This window comes from Anolis sagrei, chromosome 5 (assembly GCF_037176765.1).
Source record: "Anolis sagrei isolate rAnoSag1 chromosome 5, rAnoSag1.mat, whole genome shotgun sequence".
NCBI lineage: Eukaryota > Metazoa > Chordata > Lepidosauria > Squamata > Dactyloidae > Anolis > Anolis sagrei.
Window position 1 is genome coordinate 158445852 of NC_090025.1, and position 15863 is coordinate 158461714.

Consider the following 15863-nt stretch of genomic DNA (forward strand, 5'->3'; position numbering starts at 1 on the left):
CAACTGTGACACAAACAAACACAGTACTTTCTTGTGTCTCTAGAACATGTACCTTTAAGAAAGCGGGTTTAAGCAGATTTAGCAGAAGCCAAAACAACAGCACTTGCAAAAAGTCCCCATAGAAGTGCTTCTCAAGCTATCTGATGTGGATGGAAGCTTTTCCCCCTACTGTGCCAGGGACTAGTACCATATTTGCACTTATTGCCTAAAATTCCATCAAGGGGCAGGTTGCACAGGGGATTTTGAAATCATCATTGATCCACTTCTGCTAGAAAAAGCACTTCTCTTAGAAGAACATCTCCATTAGATGTTGGCTGTCTGCCTTAACCTCTGGTCTTTTCCTCCTATTAGCTGTCCCATGCGATCTGAATAGCCAATAATCTACTGACACTTCCACACTGTCCTGATTCTGGTACATTTCTCCCTTTCTCTATTTTCACCAACACTAATCTGGAAGCCTAACTTGCTTCTCTACTTCTTGGTAGAATGGCAGCAAAGCACTTGACCACCTGGAGAAGGCTAGATGTTTCTTCAATCCGCTTCTGAGGACCTCACAAACCTCCATACTCATTGGGCTTCCAGGCTTCTAAGGCAGATCTTTTGGGGGTTGTATCAGAAGGTATACCGATGATGGTGCTCCATCACTGTAGCTACATTTCCTTGTGCAAGATCTTGTTTATTAAAATCAATATATTGTTGTTATTGCTGACAGAGTTTCCTGGTGGATTTGTGTCAGTGGGATCTATAACAGATTTTGGATGACTCTTCATAGGTTTTGCATTCCTGGGCAGCCCAGTATGGGAAATGTAAAATAATACAAATGAAGGCAAACAAAAATGAATTTTAAAATAACCTGTAAAAACATGGTCCTCAGGGCAATGACTGTGCAAATAGTTGTCTTGATAACTTGATAACTTTGATAACGGACAACAGTCTGGGCTATTAAAAACATGGGTTGCAGCTGGACAGGCAGACCTTCCAGATGGTCTTCAACTTTAGTATTAGAGTTTCAGACTCTATAAGGTAGTGATTCTATTGATCTGTATGTCTGGGCTACATTGTGGACATTTTCTTCATAGCTGGAGATGTTTCAAACCTGGGGGTTATAACAAAGAATGGGGTAATTGCATTCCTATAAGAGATTTTGTCTTACATTTACCAGGTGAGTCAGAAAGAAATGGGTGTTGGGGGAGATTTGTATCTAGATTTGCCTCTGCATACTTTAAAATGGACTTCAGAGAGGGCTGCTGGAAGACTACTCCTAGCTGAAATTAACTACATGTTTTTTTTCTGAAATTATATACATGTTTATTTAGAAGTCCCCAGCAATTTAAAAGGACTTAATCCCAGGCATGTGTGTATAGAACCACAGTCTTAATCTCATTTTAACTGAATAGACTCATAGTTATATTTGGGTTATTTAAGCCAACTACATTTGTGATGAGCCCAGGGCTTTAAGTACTTGGGGAGAGGAATCCTACCACCCTTCATTTTGCTGTTGGGCTCTTTCAGAAGCTAATAGGGTGTGGCTAAATTTGATGTGGCTAAAATTGTGGATAGTGAAGAGTAGAGACATCACACTGGCAATAAAGATCTGCATAGCTAAAACAATGGTATTCCTCGTAATAACCTATGGATGTGAGAGCTGGACCATAAGGAAGGCTGAGTGAAGGAAGATAGACGCTTTGAACTGTGGTGTTGGAGGAAAATTCTGAGAGTGCCTTGGACCGCGAGAAGATCCAACCAGTCTATACTCCAGGAAATAATGCCCAGTTGTGCACTGGAGGGAAGGATATTAAAGGCAAAGATGAGGTACTTTGGCCATGTAATGAGAAGACAGGAAAGCTTGGAGAAGATAATGATGCTGGGGAAAATGGAAGGAAAAAGGAAGAGGGCCCAACTAAGGGCAAGATGGATGGATGGTATCCTTGAAGTGACTGGCTTGATCTTGAAGGAGCTGGAGGTGGTGACAGTCGACAGGGAGCTTTGGCGTGGACTGGTCTATGAGGTCACAAAGAGTTGGAAGCGATTGAACAAATAAACAACAAAAAATTGTGGAGAACCAGAAGCTAGTCTTGTGGATTTCATTTAGGGTCTTTTCCCTTCCCCTATGATGTAACTCAGCACTGAAGGAAAAGCCCTCATAATGACAAGAATCCTAGAAATGTCTTTCACATACAGCCCATGTTTCCCTATGGAAGTGGTTGGATCATTGTTTTCAATACAGGACAGCCAAATTCATTTCAAAGTTGAGAAGCAAAATTGTACATGTGGTATTACTGTGCATGGTTGTGCATAATAATAACAACAATAATACTACAAATAATAATATTTTGTTTTTATCCTGCCACCATTTCCCAAAAGGGATCCGGAGTGGCTTACAAAGGGCGTGGTAGTGCAACAGAATGCACAAAATACATTAAAATACATATAACACATAACACTATCATTTTACACAAGTCCAATAAATATATAAAAACATGTTTACATAAGACCAATAAATATATTAAACCCTTCTAGTTTAAATAGAACTAGTCAATAAAACACAGCAATAACTGTGGACTAAAATACAGCCATATAAGTGTCGGTCACATAAAGAGCAGGAGTAAGTATTAACTGTTGTTTTAATCATGTTTGAAGGCCTTCTTGAAGAACCATGTTTTCAGATTTGTCCAAAAACATTGGAGTGTGGAGGGCTAGCGTAATTTCTCTGGGGAGGGCATTCCAAAGCCAAGGAGCCACCACAGAGAAGGCCTTCTCCCTCATCCCCACCAACCACACTCAAGACGGAGGTGGGATTAAGAGGAGGGCCTCCCAGCAGATCTTAGAATCTGCACCAGTTGATAGGGGGATATGCAGTCTCGAAGATAGGTCTCGAAGATTGTACATACATTTGTTTTGCACATTCAGTTGTGCAGCATCACGGTACACTAACAAGATGTTGTTCCACTGTAGTATAACCCCTTTGCTGTAAAGTTACAATGCATCTTCTCAATGTAGGATCTCAGGCAACATAAACATGTTTATGTGTGAGAGAGCTATATGTTCTCAGGGCGCTATTTGCACAACTAGGAATCTGAGGATAAGAGATACTGAACTCATTTCAACTTCTGGTTTGTTTACGCCTTCCAGGAATGAATAAGGGGTTGATGTGCTGCAAGAGTCAACAAATCCCAACAACTCTCAGCGAGGTCAGGGGCTCTTAACTGACATATCTTTCATGCAAACAGGTCACCATAGGGCTTGTTACTGCTGATGAGTGGATGTTTTCATTCCAAAGGAGAAAAAAACAAGTGACTCTAAAGAAACCCAAGGTAATCAAAAAGGGTGTATACTTGAAATATTCAGGACTCTTTGCAATGCTAAATTCTAGAATTTGGCAGAATTCATTGTTATATTCCTTCACATCAAATCCAGTATATGGCAGTCCTATCATAGGCTTTTGTTGGCAATATTTATTCAGAAAATGTTTGCCACTGCCACTTGGGTTGAAAGAATGTGACTTGACCAAGGGTTTCCAAGAGGGTTTCCATGGCTGATTTCCATGGTGATTTGAATGGAATCTTAGGACTGGAATGAATGTAGTTTGACACAACTATAACTACCATGATTAAATGCTAATGGAAACATGGAAGTTGTAGTTTTACAAGCCTGGTTTCACCGAACTACAACTCCCATTGTTCCAGAGCATTTAATCATAGCAGTGTCAAACTGCATTAATACTACTGTATAGATGTGCTCCATACAAGGAGTACACCCTCACCCCGCAATCTCAGCTTCACTGGCTGCCGGTCCATTTCCGAGCACAATTCAAAGTGCTGGTCTTGGCCTATAAAGACCTATACAGCTTCGGCCCAGCTTACTTGTCCGAACTTATCTCCCTCTACGTTCCACCTCGTAGTTTAAGATCCACCAGGGAGGCCCTGCTCTCAGTCCCACCAGCTTTGCAAACGCGTCTGGTGGGGACGAGGGACAGGGCCATGCCAAAAGATCTCCGCCGGCATTTGGAAACAATAAACATTGACAAAATCACGATCTGTCAGCTACAAAAGGCCACCTTACTTGGATCTGTGCGCATCATTCGAAAATACATCACACAGTCCTAGACGCTTGGGAAGTGTTTGACTTGTGATTTTGTTATACGAAATCCAGCATATAGATCTCGTTTGCTGTGACATACTGTGCTTTTGTGTCTATAATAATAACAACAACTTAATGCAACATGAGCTACCAGGTTCTGTTGCTGCTGCCTTACTCTTCTACAAGCCCACACAGAATTAGATTGAAGTAGTTGATACAATGAATCCAGGTTATTTTTCTGATCTATCTAATAGTTTAAAAGGAATTCAATTTTTAATAACAGCATAAAGCCTTCTTCTATAAATATGGACAGTTTAGTTCTATTTGCATGGAAAAAAGTCCTGGTTAATAACACTTTCCTATGCATTTGAAAATATCAACATGGAAGACACTGGTACAAAAACAAATGGATTCCACTTTGCATGCCAGTCTTACTGCATTCATCTCAGAATGAGCTCATATTTACACAGACTACAGAATGAGATGTGTGCTCTCTGCTTGGCTACACCCTGCAAAGCGGGTGGAATGTGAATGCCAGTCAGGAGGGAAGTGGCTCACAAAACCCAGTGTGCCTCACTTCCATGGGTATATTTTGATTGACTGGTTGTGAAAGGCTGGCAAACAGCAGGACCAGAAGGAACATTCCTTATTGTTTCCTTGTGGCTTCTCTCAACATTTTGAACCAAACACATATGACTTCAGCGTGCATAGTATAATCAATTCTTCCTTCCTTCCTTCCCTCTTCCCTCCTTCCATCTTTAAAATCTGTGTTCCATCTTTCTTCCAGGTTTCCAACATAATTAAAAAGATTTCAATAAAAGTACATTAAATTATACATATGAAAATGCAATTTAAATTAATTGTACTATTGAACTATTGAAGCACTCATTCATCACACTTTAAATACCACCCTGATAATAAATAAGAGACAAAATGTCCCTTATTTATTATAAAACGCATTCATTATAAAACACAACAAATAATCCGTTTCTGTAGGCCTGCCTGAGTAGACGGATATTTTTTTGGAGGAGGAAGCACAACATTGCCTTACAAGAATCATATATATTTATTTTGGTAAGTATTTCCTCACAACCTGTGAACTGTTTTTGCTCTGTGGGATTTTTATATCCTGTCCTCTTTTGAATGAGTTAGTCACACAATGTGCCATTTGCTCACATCCTACATTTTAATTCTGACCTCCAAAAATAACAAGAAAACCCAAGAGATTTTTGTTGCCTCAGGCAATATACAAAGTTCCACATACAGCTGCTAACCAGGCTGACAGTTGAATCACACTTCAGCACTGGTGACTCTAGGATAGCAATAGCATTATTTACCAAGAGCTTGGTTAACCTATTTAAGAGCCGCCGCAAACTAGCCTCCTGCGGGAGCAAACTGTGCCAGCACGTCCATGACGTCATGAGACCCCACCTCTCTCTCCGCCCCTTTCTCCGCCTCTTTCTCCGTGTCAGCATGGTTTTTCCTTTGCTAGGGCAGCATTGCCAGCGTACTCTCGTGGGTGTCAAACTCATGTTCACCGAGGGCCATATCAGCCTAATGGTGGCCTTCAAAGGCTTGGTTATTGGTATTATTGTTATTATTGTTATTAACTTTATTTAAATCCCACCTTTCTCCCTGTGGAGACTCAAGGCGACTAACAATCCCACACTAGACAAGTTTTAAAATCAACATTGATCCAATTCTGCTAGAAAAAGCACATCTCTTAGAAGAACATCTCCATTACATGCTGGCTTGTGTCACCTGCCTGCCTTAATCTCAGTTGTCCCATATGATCTGGAAAGCCAATAATCAACTTCCACACTGTCCTGATTCTTGTACATTTCTCCTTTTCTCAAGTCTAACGTGCAAGATAACTGCTACTCACTAATCAATCTGTAGTCCTAGCAACGTTTATCCATTAAGTCACTTATATTATTAACAAGAACCGCCAGTGTGGGCATTCTTTGAATGTATTTATATCACATAGTTATAGCATTGAATGAAACATGCAGAATAATCACAGGATGTCTTAAACCTACGCCTGTTGATAAACTCTACAAGCTAGCTGGCATTGCCCCCTCCCCTGATGTGCGATGGGAACTTGCTGCTAAATGTGAGAGTAATAAGGTTGAACACTGTGAAAGCTACCCACTACATGGCTACCAGCCTCCTCCCAATAGAATGAAATCAAGGAAAAGCTTTATGAGAACTACCACTCGTCTTGGCGTCCCCCCCTCCCCTGCCCCTCCCTCTGGGCAACTAAACCAGGAAATCCCAACTGGATGTCCCTCCTTGAGGGTCCACCTCGAGAGGCAAACCAAGAATGCGCAACATGGAAGTCCCTGAACATACTCAGAAGTGGAGTGGGCAGATCAAAAGACAACCTGGCAAAATGGCACTACCTAAAAGAATCACACACCTTATGTGACTGTGGAGCAGAACAGACAACTTGTCCACTATGCCTTGCCTCATGTACAGAGCAAGACTTGTTGGAGGCTACAGACAATGCCATTGCTCTTGCCCGGTTTTGGTCAAAAGATATTTAGCCACCTGCAATCCTATTTTTATAGGTTTTATACTAATTTATGCAATGCTTTTGATACGAAATAAATAAATAACATAGTTATAGCAGTTTAATACAGCTTTAACTATCATAGCTGTGGATCCTGGAATATATAGTTGAGAATTCTGTAGTTTAGGGAAGCAAACTAGAACTCTCTGGCAGAGGATTCAAAGTATTTCAGCAACTATTAGTGCCAAGATTCTATTGGGTAGAGTCATGATAGTTAAAGTGGAACCCAAATGTTGTAGTAGTGCAGTGAACATACATTTTTGTCCACTATTTTGTATCCTGGTAATTGTGCATTGCATCCTATCAAAAAAACATTGGCTATGGCTCCTTGGTTCAAATAGTGTGTTGATCAGTGACAGTTGGTGGCTTCCAGTGGGATAATTCATTCACAATTTTAAAAGGATATCTAAGGGCCCTTCCACACATATAACCCAGAATATCAAGACAGATAATCCAGAATATCTGCTTTGAATTGGGTTATCTGAGTCCACACTGCCATATAATCCAGTTCAATGTGGATTTTATACAGTTTTGTGGAAGGGGCCTAAGACATTGAGCCTATGTTGGGATTATGGTTCAGTACCTTGGACAGCATGTTCAAACAGGGACCCAGTGCCTGCCTCACTTGCATAGAATCCCTTTTCATTGAATGGAAATAAATAACTGAAGCTGCTCTTGAAAAATGACCTATGGCATGTTGGGAATAGGGATTGTGTGATAGCATACATTTTCAAAAAGGAGGCGGAGGAGGAAGAAGAAGGAGGAGGTGGTGATGGTGGTAGTTTTTAAAGAGTATCCGGTTATGTTGTATAAGGTGTTCAAGCATTTGAACATCTTCAAGGCCTTTGGATAAAATACAGATTTACTGTAGTGAATACCAGCTTCATTGCATACGATTTTATTTCTTCTCCACACCAGACTGCATTTTACATTTTTCCTATCCATTTTTAATGTGCTGGGGAAAGGGAAGACACAATTAAAGAAATGTGTGCATGCATGTGCATGTATTTAGACCAGCTAGCTCTAGGGATTATTAGAAAAGGGAATTGCCAATAATCACATCACTCCATCTTTTCTTCTAAACTTTCGACCTATAGAGAGATGGAAGAGAATTACCCTAAAGCACTTTGAATATTACACTCATTCCTCATCATTATCATATCTTCAAGACATAAATACTTGGTTTCCTGTTTGAGCATGTTTCAAGCATGAATTTCTGGTTAGAAAAAATAACTCAAACTATTTCAGGTAGTTAGATTGGCAGTTATCCCATTCAGTGCTAGCTCCTCTATCTTAAGGTGCATGGCACCATATACCACTCAACCTATTTCCAAAATAAACAGGTTAATACCAAACCAAGCCTAAACTCTCACTAAAAACCAAAGTAATGACATTGAAGGTTATGTACTTTGGACACAATATGAGACAACATGACTCACTGGAAAATATGATAATGCTTGTTAAAGTTAAAGGCAGCAGTACAGGTGGATTGACTCAATCAAGGGAGTCACAGCCTTGAATGCCTAAAACCTGGAAAAGGCTGTTTAATAACAGCATCTGCTGGAGGTCCTGTCATTTACAGGGTAGCGGTTAGTCTAAACCAGTTTGACAGCACATAAGAATAATGAGGAGAACACATGTACCTAAATGTCATTGAATCAATTCGATTTGTTTATATGTTGCTTCACCATTCAAACTGATCGAATGAAGCTGCTCTGGTTGCGATTAATAGGATTCTAGCCATGGATTCTATGCATAAGGTGGTCACATGCCCTGGTTAATTGAAATTAGTCCTTTGTTTGGTGTACACTCAGCATAAAGGACTGTCAAGTCCAACTCTTCAAAAAAAATAAACATAAGAAGAGAAAGTAAGGACTTAAATATGATATTTAAAAAATCATGTCAGGAGTGACTAGAAAAACTGCAAGTTGCCTCTAATGATAATCAAAAGTGAATATCTGAAAAAAGAGTTTGACATAATCGGAGATCTCATATGGTGAGAGGATGTATTTCTGTTTGAAATACATTTGCCTTCCAAATTTACATTTATCCATATACATTAGCACGTACAGAATATATGATGATGATGATGATGACGATGATGATGATGATAATGATGATAATGATGCAGAGCAGAAGAGAAATCTGGCCAAAGAAGGCTCTCCATGGACATTCCTGGGAAAAATTGAGAACAAAATTGACAAGGAAAAAACCATGGATGTGGCTCACAAAAGGAACTTTGAAAAAAGAGATGGAGGGCCTGATTCTTACTGCCCAAGAACAAGCCATCAGGACCAATGCCATCAAAGCCAGAATTGAAAAATCGACAACAGATTTCAAGTGTAGACTCTGCAAGGAAGCAGATGAAACGATGGATCACATCCTCAGCTGCTGCAGAATTGTGCGCAGACGGACTGCAAGCAGAGGCACAACACAGTTGCTCAGATGGAACTTATGCCGCAAATACCATTTGCCTACGACAAAGAAATGGGATCACAAACCTGAAAAATTATGGAAAACGAACATGTCTAACTACTCCAGAACTTCTGAATTCAGACTGACAGAGTTTTTGAGCAGAATACTCCTGACCTCACAATTGTGTGTGTGTGTGTGTGTGGGGGGGGGGGGACAAGTATAGATCGTCGATGTTGCAATTCCAGGCGACAGCAGGATTGAAGAGAAACAACTGGAAAAGCTTACACAATATGATGATTTAAATATAGAACTGCAAAGACTCTGGCACAAGCCAGTAAAGGTGATCGGCACACTGGGTGCAGTACCTAAAGACCTTGGCCTGCACTTAAAAACAATCAGCACTGACAAAATTGTCAGCTGCAAAAGGCCACCCTACTCGGATCTGCATGCATTATTTGTCAATACATCACACAGTCCTAGACACTTGGGAAGTGTACAATGTGTGATCAAATACAAAAGTCAGCACAGTGATCTTGTTTGCTGTGTACTAATCTTGTTATGTATCTATCTATTATTATTATTATTATTATTATTATTATTATTATTATTATTATTAACTTTATTCTTATATTCTGCCACATATCCCTGATTATACAAGGTAAATTACATTTTCGTGTTAACAAACAGGCTTGATAGCAATATTTCTTATATTTATTTATTTATTTACAGCTTTTATATTCCGCCCTTCTCACCCCGCAGGGGACTCAGGGCGGATTACAGTGTACACATATATGGCAAACATTCAATGCCAATTTTTGACATACAAACATATACAGACATACACAGAGGCTATTTAACTTTTTCTGGCCACCAGGGGAGCTGTCGCTTTCATCGTCCATCTGCGACGCTGATGAAGTACTTCCGCATTCCCCGCATGCTTCCCCGCTGGAATGCTTTGCTGGAGTCTTCTTTATGGCCTCATAAATCAGTTAATTTAGCTTCCCCACGCTTTAAGGTGGTACCTAATTTTCCTACTTGACAGATGCAACTGTCTTTCGGGTTGCAAAGGTCGACAACAGGCTACACACAATTGGTTGGAAACCCACTCCAACCCGGGCTGGCTTCGAACTCATGACCTTTTTTTGGTCAGAGTGATCTTAATGCAGCTGACACTCAGCCAGCTGTGCCACAATCCAGGTGCTTATAGACAGAATATAGACACCTGGGAGATGTGTGTTTTATAATAGCAGACTCCACACAAGAAATATATGATCTTTGGCACTTTTGGCACTTTTGCCTAAGGCAGGCAGTACAACTTTGGCACTTTGGCACTTTTGCCTAAGGCAGGCAGTACAACTTTCTTTCTGTCAGAGATGAAATAAGGTTGTTTACCAGAATAGTAAAAGGCTGCAGTCCAAATAATGTCTTATCACTCTTCAAGTCTGGACAGAAAAGTTAACTGGATAGAGATCACATCTGTCTGTAGAGAATGAGTCATCTCCGGACATGTATTAGCGTAAGAAGTAAGGAAACTGGGAAGGGCCTACAAAAACGAGGACTTCTGATTCATCATACTTCAATGACTTTTAAAATAACATTTGGCTTATTTTTAATGTACTTACAAGGATTTGATTAGTTATATGGGCCACTTGTTAGTTCACCTGCCAGTTATTAAAAAATGGAAACCCCCTATTCCCCTTTTCAATTCCTTCCTTTTTTCCAGACTGGGGGAGTAATAGCTTGATTAGTCTGGAGGAATGCAATAAAGCAGTCACTGAGTGGAAGCCAAGTAAAGAGATCCCAGTTGCACAATTTCCTTCTGGATGGTGAGTCCATCTTGTGATAGTCTCGTTCTATGTTTGGCCAGAACACAAAATTCACAGTGCACGGCTTCACTGCAGATACGGCCTGTTAGCTTGGCTAAGCTGCAGATATGGCTCATCAGCTTGCTATTGTTGCATGAATTTTGTATACATCCTCTTGCTTATTTGTAGCAGGATCCTGTGTTGATATGTATTACTGTGGCTTTCCACAATCTGATGCCAGCCACATGCAACTGGACTACAATTCTTGTCATTCAAAGCATGGTAAATTGCCATAATAGTTGGCGATAATGTAATCCAACACATGGGAAACATATTCTATTGGGGAAGGCTACATCAAAATACAGGGTTAGTCAAAATGCATAGGCCAATAAGCCATTCAATTGAATGGCTTATTGGCCTATGCATTTTGACTAACCCTGTATTTGGGAATCATAAACTTGTTTCTGAGGATATATAGACAGCTGGTTTTATGTCACTGTCTTAAGACCTTCCCCATCCACCCATCGACTTTGTTGCTGTTTGTTGTTATTTGTCATTAAGTTGATTTCAAGTTATAGTGACATATTAATGAAGCTGCTCCAAGAACCAACTGACACATGTCATGTCTTACAAATTCAAAATCATGGCTTCTCACCTGTCCAAAAGTATATCCCTCTATGATCCACTTCGGAGAGTAAGAACTTCTAGGAGGCCCTACTCTTGGTTCCACTCCCTTTGCAGGCGTGGTTGGTGGGAATGAGAGACAGGGCCTTCTCAGTGGTGGCCCTTCATCTGTGGAATTCACTCCCCGGGGAAATTAGGTCATCGACATCCCTCCTCTCTTTCAGAAGGAAATTAAAAACATGGTTATGGGACCAGGCTTTCGGGCAATCTGGCGGTTAGATAAGGACAATGATGACCAGAATAGAGAGTACTTGTGGAATGAATTTGCGGACTATGAGATCGCGAACACTGAGCATTCGATTGTTTTATTGCTTTTAATGTATGGACTGACTGTCTTAACTGTTATAATTGCTGTTACATGTTAAATGTTTTATCCATTGTTATGTTTATATTGGCATCGAATTGTGCCTTTTATAAGCCACCCTGAGTCCCTCCTTGGGGGTTGAGAAGGGCGGGGTAGAAATGTGCAAAATAAATAATAATAATAACTCCCTCACAGCGAAATTAGAGCAGTCCCCTCTCTCCTGACCTTCAGGAAGAAAGTAGAACCATGGTTATAGGACCAAGCTTTTGGATAGCAAGTTTTAGTGCAATAAGAGAATATGGAATAATGTAATTACTAATAGAACGGCCTTAGATCATGATATAGGATGGCATGATTTTAATAATTGGTTTAAATATTGATATGTTTTAATTTCTGGTTTTAATGTATTTGTTTATTTTATTGTATGTATGTTTATTGCATTGAATTACTGCCTTTTTGTAATGCTGCTCTGAGTCCCTTTTGGGGTAAGAAGGGCAGGATATAAATGTAGTAAATAAATAAATAAATAATTTGATTTAATCAACCCACCTCTATACAGACTTCCTTCTGCCTCTTTTAACAAGTATTTTCCAATAAATCAAACAATAAATCAATCAATCAATTGTACTCCAAAGTACAATAACCTTAGTTTAATTCTCTTGGCTAAAAATAATCTTCATATAACTTCAATGTTGACATAGCTCTGCTTTCTGTGATCAGAATCCTGTTGGTATCTTATTCAGGTGTTAGCTGCACTAAGCATGCAGTTTTAGGTTAGTTGGTTTTTCCGATCTTCATGCAGTTCTATCTAGCTCAGTGGTTCCCAACCTGTGGGCTGCGAGACCTGAAATAAGATCTGCAGCTCTAGATTATTAAATATGGTTTTATGTGGGCGATCAGATGGCGACTACTGGATGGCATATGTTCTGTATCAGAAACTAGAGCTGATGTGGTCTATCCAATGCAATTTTCTGAATCAGCACCCCAAATAACCAAAGTGAAGCGAAAATTGACCAAAAACTGATTTCTAACCCTTTTGGTACTAATGTTGGAGAGTAATCCATGGTCAAAGTGGTCCCTTGTCAAAAAAAGGTTGGGAACCACTGATCTAGCTGAATGTAGCAGAAGTGGAGTTCTATGGGTGAAATTGTTGCATATAAAGTAGAGCTATATGGATAGACATTGCAAAGTTGTATAGTAGTGGAAGCCAATGTGTACGATTGCAGCTATGAACATTGGCTTCCAACACACATTGTACTACACTACCATCCGGAATAAGAGAAGTGGATTGTAACTCAGCTGTGGGATATTTACAGTACATTGAAGTGACATAATTTTGACCTGGGGCAGCTGGGAATAAGTCATTGCCCTTTTTTATGTGACTGACTTTCAAATAAAGTGTTATCATGCCCTCTGTTTATCTTTTCTTAAAAAGCTAATTGCACCCAGTTCCTCCAGTCTTTCAACATAGGACCTACTGTTTTCCAGCTCCTGTGCATCTGTCTTAAAGATGGACATCAAGGTTCAGATGTCCACATATGGTCTAATTAACACAGTACAAAAGAGGAACTGTTATTTTTTGTGACTTGGAAAATGTGGTTCCACTAATGCAGCCTAAAATCACATCAGTCTTTTTGAAAATGTTTGTTAACTATAACTCAAGATAATTTTGCCATGTATGACAGCCAAACCAGCTGCTCTCTCCAACCCTGTCAATTCTACTGCTTTGGAATTTATTTTATTGCCTAAATGTAAAACCTTTGCAGTTATCCCAGTTAAATTTTATTTTGTTAGTTTCTTTAGTGCTTCATCATATTATGGTCATTTTAAATTGAATTCCAATTTTCCAAGATGTTCTCAAACCTTTCAAATTTGTGTTATCTACAGATTTGATAAGGATTCTATAAACTAGGCAATCTATACCTTTGATTACACAGTGGAGCAGGTCCTCCTCCACAGTTTAATGAAAGGTATAGATCAATGGTACCCAAACTTTTTTTGACCAGAGACCACTTTGACCAGGGACCATTCTCCAACATTAGTACCAAAAGGGTTATGAATCAGTTTTTGGTTAACTTTAGATTTGGTTTGGTTGTTTGGTGCTGATTCAGAACATTGCATTGAATAGACCACATCAGCTCTAGTTTCTGATACAGAGCATAAGCCATTCAGTAGTTGCTATCTGCTTGCCCTCAGAAAACCATATTTAATAAGCCTCAGCACTATAAGAGGGTTTCACGAGACCAGTCACTCTCTTTGCCATGGTGTAGTAATGGCAAGGCCGTGGACCATATTTTAGTTCTTGCAAACCACTGGTAGTCCACGGGCCACAAGTTGGAAAACACTGGTATAGATTAACTAGTTTACAGAATCCCTATAAAATCTATTTCTTCATATTATCTGTAGGTACAATATGTTGAAGTATGCAAGGAATCAGTGAATGTGTGTGTGTCAACTGTAAAATAAGATGCATGAAGCTGATTGGTTAGGCAATGCTTGGGGAGCAGGCTGAGCTTGGGACTTTTGGATACTGTTACATTTTTGTTCAGGCTTGAGCTATGCAGGTGCTTAAAGAGAGACAGTTTGAAGAGAGAAGCAGAGAGAAACAGAGTTTGGAGCGTGTTCTCGCTTCATGAGCTGCTGAAGGAGTTTATCCATATGGACAGAAAAATACCATTTTAAATCTCTCATAAAATAACATTATGTGAGTTGATGCAACTAATCGCATATGCTGTTCTGAACTATGAAGAGTAAACTACTTGTTCACACCCCCGGCATAATTCCTGCTGTACCATTGCTTCCATATCTATTGTGACAAGTGCAGCTCTAGTTGGACACTTAAATAGGCAGGATATGTCTAGAAGTGGAGACACCAATGGAATAAGGATAAGTCAGGGGCTTTTAATGGTGTACTACACATTAACTTTGCAGGCCTGTGGTTCCAATCATACATCAGGAAAGCAAAAACTGGGAACACTGGCTGGGGATAATATGGAAAGGCCTGTTGCTGGAAAGGCTTCTCATAATCTGAGTCATTCAGCTTGCACAGGTTCACATAAGTTGATGGGGTCAAGCAATGTTCTGAGGTGCAAAATCTGCTGAACTGGCTCCGAGCCATGATTATTCTCAGCTTCTCATTGGAAAAGGTGCCAGTTCATATTTGACTAGGACACCTCCAGCATATGTGCCTAGGTAGTTGCACCCACTCGATAGGATAGAAAAGTACTGTCTGGATTTTCCTCTTACTAAAGGAAATTGGATGGTAACGAACTGAGTCAAGTATTTCAATATTTGTTATATTGACTAAACACACACAAGGGAGATGTTAAACACTGTTTATTAAGCTATAAACCATGTTAGACAGAAAACAGATCCCCAAATACTCAATAATCCACTGAGGCAGGTTGTTCCCTATTACCCACGCGGATCTAGCTCTCTGCAGCTGTTGAGGCAGATAATTTTTTTCAATGTCATTTACATGGGCAACACAACTGTTGTATTTGTCACGCCTTGCCCATAGGTAATGGCTTGCTCTTCTTGTGTAACGGATTTCTTTCAAACATTCATTCATCTGCAATTGATTTAGAAGCCAATTCCCATCACTGCCAAACGCCCACTCAGTTCAAATATGTTGTTTTGTGCTCTTTAAATTCATCTTAACGCATTCCTGTTTTGGGGAAGAGAGGAAGAGTGGGTTCAGAGAAGACACTGAAGAGCCAAGCACTTTTTACTCCCCCCCCCCCCCTGCATCTGGAGGAGTGCAAGTCAAACAGTATGGTTTTGAAGGACTACTGTATTTATCTATGAGGCCTTGCTTGGATGTATGCTCTTCTCTCTGCATATCTGTGGCATAAGGCCTGAGTGCTGGAGGAGGGAATGGAGTTGGAAAAGAGAAAATCAGGCATCAAAGAGCTCCTATTCAACAGAGCTTTCCAATGCCTTCATTTACTACCCCCCCCCCCCCTTTTACTGCTTTGGTGGATGCTTTAGGTACAGTCACACT